Source organism: Helicoverpa armigera, chromosome 28 (assembly GCF_030705265.1).
Source record: "Helicoverpa armigera isolate CAAS_96S chromosome 28, ASM3070526v1, whole genome shotgun sequence".
Taxonomy (NCBI): domain Eukaryota; kingdom Metazoa; phylum Arthropoda; class Insecta; order Lepidoptera; family Noctuidae; genus Helicoverpa; species Helicoverpa armigera.
In genome coordinates, this window is record NC_087147.1 from 5,896,588 (window position 1) to 5,909,200 (window position 12,613).

A 12,613-nucleotide genomic window follows, 5' to 3' on the forward strand; every position below is an offset into this window, starting at 1 on the left:
CCGCAGCTCCTGCTGAGTATAACGTTAATAACACTCTTTCTTACCCCCCATTGGGGCACTCCCCAGTGGGTCCCAATGTCTACCGCGGCTGCGTGGTTGTTCGAAAGAGGTCTACGGTGAGTTTAACCCTCATTACCTCTCCTTCTTTACCCCCTGGGTACTCCCCAGTAGGGCCCACTCCCCAATGGGACACACTCCCCAATGTTACTCATTGCATAATGGGGCCCACTTCCCAGTGGATTCCGTTAAGGTCAAACCCTGCTAGGGCTGCGGGATTTTTCAAGAGAGTTACCGCAGCCCTGGTACATAAAGGGTTTATGAAGGAACATGGTGGGTTTTAGTCAGTAAGAGTCTGACACTCCCTCACGCTGCACCCACAGCGGAAGGTCATTAATTGATGATTGCCCACTAAGGAAAAAAACACATACACATAACCCTAGGATACAGTCATCACTTAACTAGTTTGATCTCGCTTAGACACACGAGAGAGATGTTGAGATGTTTTCAAATTTTCGAGTCTTTGAACTTTAGGGGTACAGATTTAGTTTCGTCCCCACTCAGACACATTTAATGGTTACTTAAACCATTCTTTAGGGAAGGATTTGTATGACATTCCGTCACTAAGGAGTGACTTAAGTAATCATTAAATGTCTCTGAGTGGGGAGGTTTGAGTATGAGATATTAAATTAATAAATATTTTCGATGAACATTTTCATTTTTTTCTCTAAATTTATTTATGATTTTTTTTCTCTTTTCCCAGCAGAATATGTACTGCACTGTTGCAGTTAAGCAGTCAGAAGTGTTGTGCGAACTAATACATACTAGAGTTAAAGTTAGCTAGTACTTGGTTTGGCGCATTGTCGATAAATACTAGAGAGGCGGGCCGCGCCACGTTCAACAATGTTTTAGTCGATTTTGTCTATGAATCCAAAAATCGACTAATCGTACAAACTAAATTGTTTAAAAACGACTTCGACGCGGCTCTGGCCTTTATATTATATTAATCTAATCATAGTTCTCTTGTAACGTTAGTAAAAACCGAGATAATGAGTCAAAAAGATGTCAATGACTCACTCAGTTTTTATTAACATTTGCGGTAGTGTTGTCCCCGTTTTAAGAGTTCCTATTTTGAAATGGGACCTTATTTAAATTTAAACTTTGACTTCTGAAGGAATTGAGCATTTACATAATTTTGTTTTAAGTAATTATGTGAATGATAATATATTTCTTCAATGCTAAGTATCTCTAAATTGATTCTATTTCTTTTTTGTATATTAGGACAAAAGACAAAAGATTTTTAATACTTGATGTGTTTAGTTAAGGTTTATATTAGCCAACATTTTATTTATAAATAAATTTAGATTTTCATGATCATCACGTAAATTATATTCATTTCATTTTAATATAATCATTTTCAGGCATTTACATATTTACGGGATAAAAATAGGAATATGGGTTTTCTTATTTTGTCGTTGGTAATGTAAAGATGGCGGATGTGTGAGTATGTGTGTGTGTGTGTTTGTGTGTTGACATAAATATACGTAGATCATTGTAGTCCGTCCGTCAGCTAATTAAAACAGGCGTGATTCTTAAAAATTAATACTAAGTGCGTTTTCTATCGTTATTTATACTTTTTTTTAAGTCGCGTTTTGCAAAGGGCGGGAAAAAAAAATATTTCAATTATAACCGAGACCCAAGTTTAAACGAAGATATAATTTAGTTACACAGTTAATATTAATCCAAGAAAGAAATGCTAATTTGGTATTTGACAGTTTATCAATATTTTAATATTATGTTTTTCAACAAATAATATTTAAGGAGACAGCATTTATTCCCAAAATATTCGCCAAAGAAAAAAATATCACACCGCCGTTTGTGGGACGCGAAAAAATTACTAAATTAAAAACTATAAGTACCTATATCTTGTTACTGTTTTTAAAGAAAATCGTTTGGGAATTTAGTGTAATCATGAAAAATAATTTAATTATTAAATGTATAGGTATAAATGTGTCGAGTTGTTCCATATGTCACGTCATAGACAAGTAGACGTCATGTGGGGTGGGCCTTTCAACTCTACGTTTATATTTAACATTTTGAATTATTATCTTGCTTTTTTAATTCAATTTTGGGTCCGTATTACAGGTAAGAAATCGGTCACATAAAGACTTTTTTTAATCGATAAAATAATTTAAATATAATTTGAACTTAAGAGGTTATTTAATTAGATTAAAACAATGAAATATTGAATTACTTTTCTTCTATATTAAGCCATTTGGTTTCTCAATAACAGAAATTATAGATATGGTCATACAAAGTCATGTAATACGGACCACAGATAACTATAAAAATTTCAATTAACTTATTATAGGTCGCTGGTTTTACTTATAAAATATAACTACAGTTTTACAGGTCGAATAATTAACTCATTTTATTACTTTTTATTAAATAGATAACTCAGTTCATTCATTAATATTACTAATTATTCTTAATTTGCAAAGCCGTGACGTGTCAGGATATAATCAAAGTGCACTTAGATATCGTGCATTTACTGGTTTAATTAGACTTAAAGGATTTAATGTGTTAATTGTAAGAATTCCTCTATACAGGATCGCACTCAAGGGTGTTGCCAGACGATAAATACATTCATTCGTCTTTTAACGAAGGAGGATTTATTTTAATGACGTAATTTTTAAGAATACGAAAAATATCTAGATTCTTTGGCTGTGGTTTTCTAAAGTAAATATGTTTAAACGTAAATTCAGTATAGTTATCGGCACGAATCTTGAGCTCTGACCTACATCTGCGCAGAAGTGGTTTATTAGCAAAGAACCAATCCCGAGTGACGGCTATGACGCGATGCACTGCGGGCCAATCACCGCTTTAGCCCGCCCCCGCGCCTCACTTCATACCACAAAAGGGACCCAATAAATTACTTCTGCGCAGATGAAGGTCAGAGCTCAAGATTCTTGCCGATAACTATAATTTAGTTTGAAATGTGTTGTATATGCTCGTTTGGTTTCACCCTTATTGAAATACGCTTTATATGACAACGATCCACAGATCGTAATCCTAACTAATATTATAAACTGCGAAATTGTCGTTTCTATGGCAACGGTTACACGATCAATTTGGTGTCAGTTTAGTCTGACCTTGATCATTGGATTATATTATGGACTACCTTCTGCCAGCGGTTTCACCAGCATCCCGTGGGATCTACTTCCCGTACCGGGATAAAAAGTAGCCTATAGCCTTCCTCGATAAATGGACTATCTAACACTGAATAAAATTTTTCAAATCGGACCAGTAGTTCCTGAGATTCACGTGTTCAAACAAACAAACAAACAAACTCTTCAGCTTTATAATATTAGTATAGATTTAAGGAAAAAAATCTATACTTTGTCTCAGGCTCGGTCTGCTATCGAGGACGCTTTTACGAAATTAAGGTGAATGCTTCATGTTCAACTTGTAGTGGGAACTGGGGTCGATAAACATACTAGTCAAAGAATTCACCTTTAGTTCAGTCTATCAAATAATAATTATTATAATCAGCCGTATCAAGGCCTCACACTGAACTGATATTAGAATGAACGTGTAAACTCCGCCTTACGAAGCAACGGCATAACGGAGTTAGATGAAATAGGACCTAATTAACCATAGCTATACGAATGATTAACTAATCCTTTGTAGAACAGTTCAAATTACCATTATAAATTATTTTAAAATGGCATTTTCCCTTGGTTGCATAGTCTATTTATTGCATTTTAAATGAAAACCACCTTCCTTGGTATTTATTAGTGTTGCTGTCATCTTTAAAAACGTTAGAGAACTAGAAGAAGATAGCAACATCGATGGTTTCATTTACTTTATCGACATTAGAGATTGTGCTTACTCTTAGAAAAATGTCGATATTTTAGATTTCAAAACTTAAGTGTCATTTTTATGGATTACTGTTCCTTTTTTTGATAAAATGATTAATGAATAATAGATTTTTAAATTATTTTCTGTATAACCCAAAACTAGACACCATTTTATCTGAAAGGCGAAAGATTAGGAGTATTTATGTATTACCCGATAACTAAAATTAAGCATAGTATGATCCTGATAATTTCACAAAAGTGCCATTGATATGATAATGGGAATTAATTAAATTAATTTACTAACTATAAATTATTTTTTCGCTGCCATTTTTAGTTTTGAAAGGATCTTAGAAATAGACAAGGTTTCTTAGTAAAATAGGGTTATTGGCTTGAAATATTCAATATGAGCGAAACATGATTATTATGATGTTAACCGAAATTTTTCAAACTGTGTACTTGACAATGCGCCAACGAATAACGTATTTCAAATGGAAACACTTGTGTACGATATATAGATTTTTTCTCTGGAGATATTTGGTATAAAGAAAAATTATTATTATTCTTTTACAATCATGATATTGTTGCAAAGTTATTTTTTTTTACGGTTACACTAGCAGGCCGTGACGGAATGTGGCATGGCGGTAATTAAAACCATGCTTTTTCATTTTTTTTCGTATTTGAAGTTATCGTACTACGTGTCGTCTGGTTGAAATACGTGTGTATCGTGTGTAAGTATCGGACTACACAATAATGTGCCACTTCTCACCTCAGTGTTTCAAATTATGACGTTTTTACAAGTTACGACTAGTTAGGGTATAATATGTGAAGTCGCGGGAACGCCCTGTCTACTAACAAGCTTATCTAGAGTTTTTACGAATAGCTTGCTATGTCTATAAGTTATTTAAACATTTTAAATAGTTTACTCGCTTTTTTGTACCATCTCTAAAGCAAATTATTGATTTAATTTGCGAATATGTGTCTACTAATAATATTATATAAAATACTTCTTCTTTCTTCTCTTTGAACTTTTACCTAGTTTTTATAACAAGATATTTTTTAAGTTTACAAGCAGTTCCTATAGCTCATGACATTGTCTATATATTTTATAACACCGTATGTAGGTCAGAGCGTTTCCCCGACTAAAAATACTGTAGGTTCGGATCTATAAATATAATATGCAAATAAAAGAGTTAAACTGTTGAATAACACTATAAAATATTACTGTTTAAGGTAGATCTTTATGTATGGTGAACAAGTATGGTATGTCAACATTTTCTTTTTTGTAAGGTGAATTTTAATTGCGTGAGAAAACTGTAAAATGGACTAAACGCACCTTTATTTTCTTTTTCTGTAAAAAGTGCGGTATAAATGAAAATAACTGAACTGAATTCATGGATTTTTGCTTTCATTAGAACATTCCTCTCTGTCTACTGTCTCCAATTGTTCTCTGAAAATGACTCAATATATAAACTTGGTAAATAACGTATTTATGCCCGATTATTGAACAGTTTGTGTCACATTTTCAACTCAATACATACATACGTGAGCTTGTTAGTTATTTACCAAAGTTTATTCTAGTTATACTTAATTAGTGTTTGCATTTATTTGACTTTGTGTTGTGCATGTGTGTATATTATTTGTACCTAATCTTAGGCCATATTTTTAGCTTATTATTATACTATTTTATGTAACGCGTTTATTCCTCGAAAAGGTATACTTTTGAAATGTTTGTACAATTTATTTCTAGTTATGAAACTATGTAGTTGCGAGTTGAATTTCAATTTGATGTTAGTCTTGAGTGTGGGATAAAGTCTCTATTTTTATTATGATGTGGTAACTGAGGATGTAACGAACTAATCTAGATGTTAAATAACATAACACTGTTACATACAAGTAAATCAATGTATATTCTATTCGGTGTATCGGAAACGTTGTGGATATTTTCCGATCACTTAATGGCGATATTTAACGGTTTTTCACAATATTGTCAGATTCAAGTTTGGCAATAGTATAATTTTTGAATGAATAAACTGTGTAAAAAGTTTGCAATCTGATGTTTTATTTCTTTACTGGTAGCAAGAGATAAATAAATAAATAAATAAAATAATGTTTATTAACAAAAGTAACCTTTCATAGCTCTGACATATTCGTTGAGCCACAAACTAAGCGCAGCTTGTATCTTGTGGCTCAAATTTTATGATAAAAGATATGATAGTAGATAGATTGGGCAACGTATGGACGGGTAAATATTTGACTCGAAAAGCCCTTTGGACGTTATTTCGTCGTAGGGTTTTCGTTGTGAACTGTACGGTTGGAATGCAGTTGAAAACGGGCCGTCTGTCTACGAGAGCCTTAAACTACTACCTGTCAAAAATATCATGCCAGAACTTGACTTTTCAATTATTTTTTTTGCTTGAAAATACTTACCAAATAATCACGTCATCATGAGGTCCAGGATTTGATGGCATATACCCAATACCCTGAGAAATCGAGGGCAACTCTCGAAATTTGTAGGCACACATCGGCCAAAACTTGACATTCAGATGTAAGATTACACACTGCAGACTAAGCATTCGGATAATTGACCCGATGGTTGGCAATTTTTTCTAAAGAGTCCTGATTCGATTCAAAGTTTCCATTCGGTCTGATATCGGCTAAACACCTCCGTCTTTGTAATATGAGTACTACCATCCATCTTCAAATGATTGATGAGCCCAAACAAACTATCAGCTGAGTAATTAGTTATACACATAAAATCAGATTTCGCTGGTATCAGACCGACTAAAAACTTTGATTGAAATTACGATTTCTTTTTTTCCAATCATCGTGCCAACTGTCGGCCTACTCTCAGACAGATTACAGACAATTGAAATGCAAGGGAGAGGTAGGCTGGCAGACCAATTTTGTCTTCAGTTGGCGTATTTCACTTCGTTTTATGCTGTCCTGAGTTACAAGTTACCTATACCTATTTAGTACCCATCTTATCTTAAAACCCAAAAAATGAAACAACTTAGTTTTCTTACATTTATTTGTATTAATTTAAACAAGTTCTTTTAGTTAGTTGTCGTCGTGAGTGTCGGAGACGGCGTTGGTTTAGGCGTCGTTTCTTCATCTTCAGAATCTGCACTTTCACTCGACTCATTTTCGTCGGAGGCCGGATTGTCATTCGATCGTTGAAGCTTATGATGTATCGTTTTTATCGCGCCCTGCGTTATTATAGGCCCACTTTCATAATGCCGGAAATGCGCAGAGGCAGAGGGAACAACAACCTTGTTTATTACGATTTTCTCAGGAATGCTCGTCTCTTGAAATTGGACTACTTTAGGAAAGTATTTCGCTTCATTCACCTTATTCAGTTCCAACAATTCTTCTGGCGTAATACCCGTGTTCAGAGACTGGACGTACTTGATCTGATCATTCAAGTTCTGGTTCTGTTCATCTAAAATCTTTGCCTGAATTAAATCTCCGCCGTTGAAAGTCAGTTTCATAATTTCGTCTTTAGGGTAACCTTGCAGATTAGGAGATACTTCTGTTACGTTAGATATTAGTATCAACTCTTGTAACAGTTTCATTGGGTTTGCAGCTAGGTGTGGATTCTCTTTTAACAAAGCTTTGAAATTTGTTATGAAACTCATAATAGGCAGCCTGTATTTAACGTAATATACAGGATGGTAAATAAGTGGCTTCATATGTTTGAGCATGTACGTTAGTTCAACAACACCCAATTCGCGATCACCCATCTGCAAAATCTTTACTATATTATTAACTATTTCGGGATTAGCTCCGCTATCCGGATTAAATATGCCTTGTTTTTGCAACCAATCGATAATCGATGAAACATCATTATCCGGAGTTTCAATTGCAATACTAGGTATTCTGTCTTGATTGTTTGGACGTGGTTGATCATATATAAGTTTTGGACCGTTGACTTGATCAATTATGCCGATGTCTTGAGGTTGGTAGATTGGAACTTCAACTACATCAGGTTGAGGTGACTTAAACCATTCTAATAAGTTACTGTGCAGTCCTCCTTGATTCAAAAGAGTTAAAATATCAACAACCATCTTAGGATTAGACTGTTTGTATGGTTTTAGCAGGACTAATAATGATTTTATCTGGTTTTCGTCCAGTTCTCCCATTACGTCGTTTTGCAACAGTTGGGTGATGATCTCTATAAGTTCTGGCGTCAATAGCCCCTCATTGTTCAAAAAGATCAAGATGTCCACAAATCTAGAATTCATAACCCCAGGTGTATCTTCCATAAGTAATTCAAGCAGACCAGTTACTTGACCCGGATACATATGAAGAATGCCCAATAAGAAATGTATAATGTCTATACGTTTTATATCTACACCTCTCATGCTAGGATTCAAGAATGTTAATATAAAATCTAACTGTGGTCGACTCAACTTCGTACTTTGAGTCAATAGGAAATGTATTATATCAAGAGGCTTAGAATCAGTTTGACCATATGCATATGGCTTTAAGTTATTGAATATTAACTCCAGTTGTTTTGGATTAATTCCTATTTCATTCCACCTGTCTAAATTGTTAGCAACGTCAATTGCTTTGGGCTCATCGATTCCATTTTTAGACTTTTGCAAAAGTAAGAATAGAATATCTATTTGATCTGGACGCAGTAAACGAGTTCGGTACGCCTTTATTAACCGAATTAATATATCAGCTAGTATTTGGTCCAATTCACCATCTTGGTATGGTTTCAAGAGATGCAGTATATGTTTGACTTGAGTCTCATGTGGTTTCATTTTAATTAAGTTCAAAATGATGTCTAATATTCTGGTATCTATGGTGCCAGATTCATCTGGTTTTACGAAAGACAGAATTTGTTCTGTGAGTGTATCACTCAATGGCCATTCTTCATTCTTTTGGGAATTGAGCAAATTCGTTAAAATTTCAATAATCCTTGGGATATCATTATGTTCTTTTGGAACAAACGTGAGTAGCTTTAATAATTTCATTATGTACGGACGGATATTTTGAGGGTGTGAATCTGTGACAATCTTCACATTATCAATCAACTCCACAATAGGCGCATTATCGTCATTCTCTAATAGTTTTATTATGTAATCGATAATATTTTCTGGAATTATTGGCTGTTGTGCATCAGGCAGGACCGGTCTTAATATTTTAGGCAGATCCGTCTCTTCGCTATCCACGATCGTAATCTCTTGTGGGATAGGGACTTTCGGTATGTATGGTTGGACAGGTAAACGGATATCTTCAGGAATAAGATAGTCCGAAGTAGGAATTTCATATTCTTTAGGAATTTCATATTGTTTAGGAATGTCATATTGTTTAGGAATGTCGAATTCTTCAGTAGTCATATATTCTTTCTTAGGTTTGTGGTAATTCGGGGCAGTAATATATTTATTATTAATAGGAATATAAGGATAAACGTATTCTTCATTAGGAACATATTCCTTGGGGATCTGGAACTCTGAGGCAGGATAACGGTATTCTTCGGAAGGAAGAATATATTCTTTCTGAGTGATTTGAATTTCCGGTGAAGGTATATGGTATTCTTTTGTAGGGAAATATTCTGTTTTAGGAATTATGTATTCTGTCGTAGGATAACGGTATTCATTGGGAGACTGGTATTCTGGCGAAGGAATAAGGTATTCTTTCGTAGGGTATTCGTTAAACGGTACTTTGGCATAATGTTTTGGAATTTTAAGTTTAAGTGTTGGAAGATCACCTGGATTTATATCACCATAACGATCATCTGGTGGTGTCTTCGGTTTCTTTGTGTCAAGCAGGTCTAAAATTGTAATGATCAAGGTCTTTAAGCCTGGAGCCTGTTCGGCATAACCTGTCGGTCGGTCGTCAGGTTGGTTGCTGGCAAAGTTATACAAATATTCTTTACATTGGGGGTGCTCCATTAGTTCCAGATATGCCTTATAAGCTATTTCTATTAAACTGTCGAGCGCATCTTTGCACTGAGCCTGATCCTGAGCGCTAGGAACTTCGTATTGCAATATAAAATTAGTTCTTTCAGGATGTTGTGGTTTGTATAATTTGTGTTGCTGTTCTTCCAACTTGTGATCTGGCAGACTGTCTAAATCTTGATCGATTAAATCGACAATGTGACGTAATTCCGCTGGCAGTTGTGTAATTTGTGTAACGTAATCCATTGCTGTCTTAACTAGATGCTTCACCGCTTTAGGGGAAAAACATAGCGATTTCTCCGCTACTTGCTGTCCTTCCTCAACGATGTTAATGGATTGTGGTACCTAAAACACATTAAGATCAATTTTATTATGAACTCGTGAATATGTTCGTTGAAGGTGTATTAATGAACCTTGAATACTATAAAACATTGCCCTAGATATTTTATTGATTTCATCATCATCATCATTGGTATGCCTTACCTAGACTAACATTAGCTTATTATTTTTGCTGTTTTCATCCTGACGAATTTATCTACAGCCTGGATATCTCTCGTCTCTCTAAAGCGTATTATACGTTATTTTCTCTGAAGCTTGCCATATGACGTCTCACGCAAGCATGTTACTAAGTAGCCACATTCAGACAAGCAAATAATGGGCTGCGGGATTGTTCGAAAGAGAAATGAAATGAAATGAAAAAAAATGTGTCAATTTGTGTGAATTTTACCCAACTTTTACAATAGAAAACTATAATTTACCATGTCGATCGTTGAAGGCGCCGCATAGGATGTACTGGCCGAAGAATAACCGTGTGCTGTGTTCGAGATAGGAAGGCTAGGTGTTCGATATCCATAACGATTCTGGTGGACGAAACAGTATATTACGTGTTTGGTTAGATTTTATTCCCTTAGATTCTTGTTCGACTTAATAAATTCCACCATATTTTTTTATACAATATCAAGTTAGTTTTATAAAACCCTTTAATTTTCAATTTAGCATAAAACCCGATTTTGATGTACGTTCTAATTACGAATATTAGACAATATCTCTACCAACAATTCACAAGTGTATAAAAGTAATATTAACACTCATCAAACAAGCTGTGGCTTCTATAAATGACTAACTGTCATATCAATATCATGAAATAATTTCCTTTAACCTGATTGGTCGGCATACGTTTTAGAGAATCCGCAACCCGCACTACATCGGACTAGTCACTTTGGTTATCTGCGCATTGTGTAATAAAATCCAATGGATCGCTTAAAAACACGGGTAAGATTATTGAAAAAAAAATTGAAACTATTAAAATAAATGTAGTGCCGATGTGCAATATTCACGGTTAATTTGAAACGGTATTTTGTTGATTATTATGCTTTAACCAAAAATATTGGCACGAGTGGAAATAATTCTGAATTTTTGAATGAAATTCCGAAGATGAATATGACAAGACCTACAAGATGATCAAAAAGCTCTACCAGACACTGCAAATTACAAAAACTTGAGTTTTCTCTAACACTTCTAATTTTACCAAATAAATCCTACTAACTTTTACTCTACCTTCAAATAGTCTTAAATCTTGTTAAAAAAGAAGTGGAAACTACGCTTTCTAGTGATTTAAATGACAATGGATCCAATGATTACCTACTATTAGAAGAAAAACCGTCTATTAATAGACTTACCTTAATCTTTTTGAGAAGAGGTGACTCATCAGATAGCATTTGGCTATGATTTTGAAGTAATGAAGATGGATCAGGATTAGTCTTTCGATGCCGCTGATCTTGACAGTTACAAAGTGTATCACAAGAAACCTTCTGATCTACAGTAGTTCTGGCTTCCCTTGTGACATCAAACTTCGAAGAAAATAATGAATTTGATGAATTAGGAGTTTGACCTATAGTTACAGCCTTTTTATCGTCCCACTGCTGGGCACGGGCCTCCTCTCACACGGAGAAGACATATTACCTTATGTATGCCTATCAAAATTGTTTTGTTACTTTGAAAGAATGCCCCTATATTCACCTGTTGGGTTCATATTCTGTATTAGCTGCTGCTAATAATTTAAGTACCAAAAATGTTCTAAGAATCATCAGAGCTCGTCATAAAGAGTCTTTTATTGAATTTCAAGATTCCCCACTTAATGATATAAGAATAAAAATGGCATATAAAGTGAGAATAGTTTTTTAGTAGGTTAAGAATGGAGTAAAAATAAATTTTAATGGAAAAAGTCACCGTTGTGGTAGTATCTACATCCTCGCGCGATAGTTTAGACCAACTCAAATTGAGCGAAAAAGCATCGCGTAGCTATATAACTGAATCATTTATTTCACTTGTTAGTTAGAATAGTGGTCATTAATGTGTGAATGTTAAAATATCCACGGTCCGTTTTATAAACACTTTTCTTAACGGTTCTAAATTCACTTTCGATATTTTAATGGCGATTAAAACACTTACCCCCAAGGTTCCCGTTATTAAATTTAAGAACAAAAAACGATACACTAGGCGAAAAATCATTATGGTGTATCAGAGCCTCAAGTAGCGTCTGCAAAATATATCGAAATATACACAGTATATAATTGATTGACATGTCACATTATATACCGTGAAATGGGAAACAATAATTGAATGATTAAACGCAATTCTATTATGTACAAAACGACGACCTGTTTTGCAAGTAGTACACGATTGAATGCTTTATTAGAATATAATATTGTTGTGTTTTCAATGATTTGCCGAATTAAGAGAGCAGTGTTTAGCATGTTTCGATTTCTCAAGAGGCTTAAACGAATTTATGAGGGATTTGTTAATACCTTATTTTGGGTTAAGGATAACAGAAGAAAGTATAAAAAGGCC

General features: G+C 34.4%; 1 protein-coding gene across 6 annotated transcripts in view; it reads left to right on the plus strand.

Annotated features, from left to right (window-relative positions):
• Nucleotides 1–5,906, plus strand: part of LOC110371467 (deubiquitinase DESI2) — a 28,606-nt gene extending 22,700 nt beyond the window's left edge. For 5 of the 6 annotated variants that reach the window (XM_021327739.3, XM_049851882.2, XM_049851881.2 and 2 more), the window contains one exon: nucleotides 764–5,906. The gene's annotated coding sequence lies outside the window, so the exon portion shown is untranslated. Of the gene's footprint in view, nucleotides 1–760 lie in introns of all 6 variants that reach the window. The other variant, XM_049851878.2, reaches the window with a different exon arrangement.
• The last annotated feature ends 6,707 nt before the right edge of the window (nucleotides 5,907–12,613 follow it).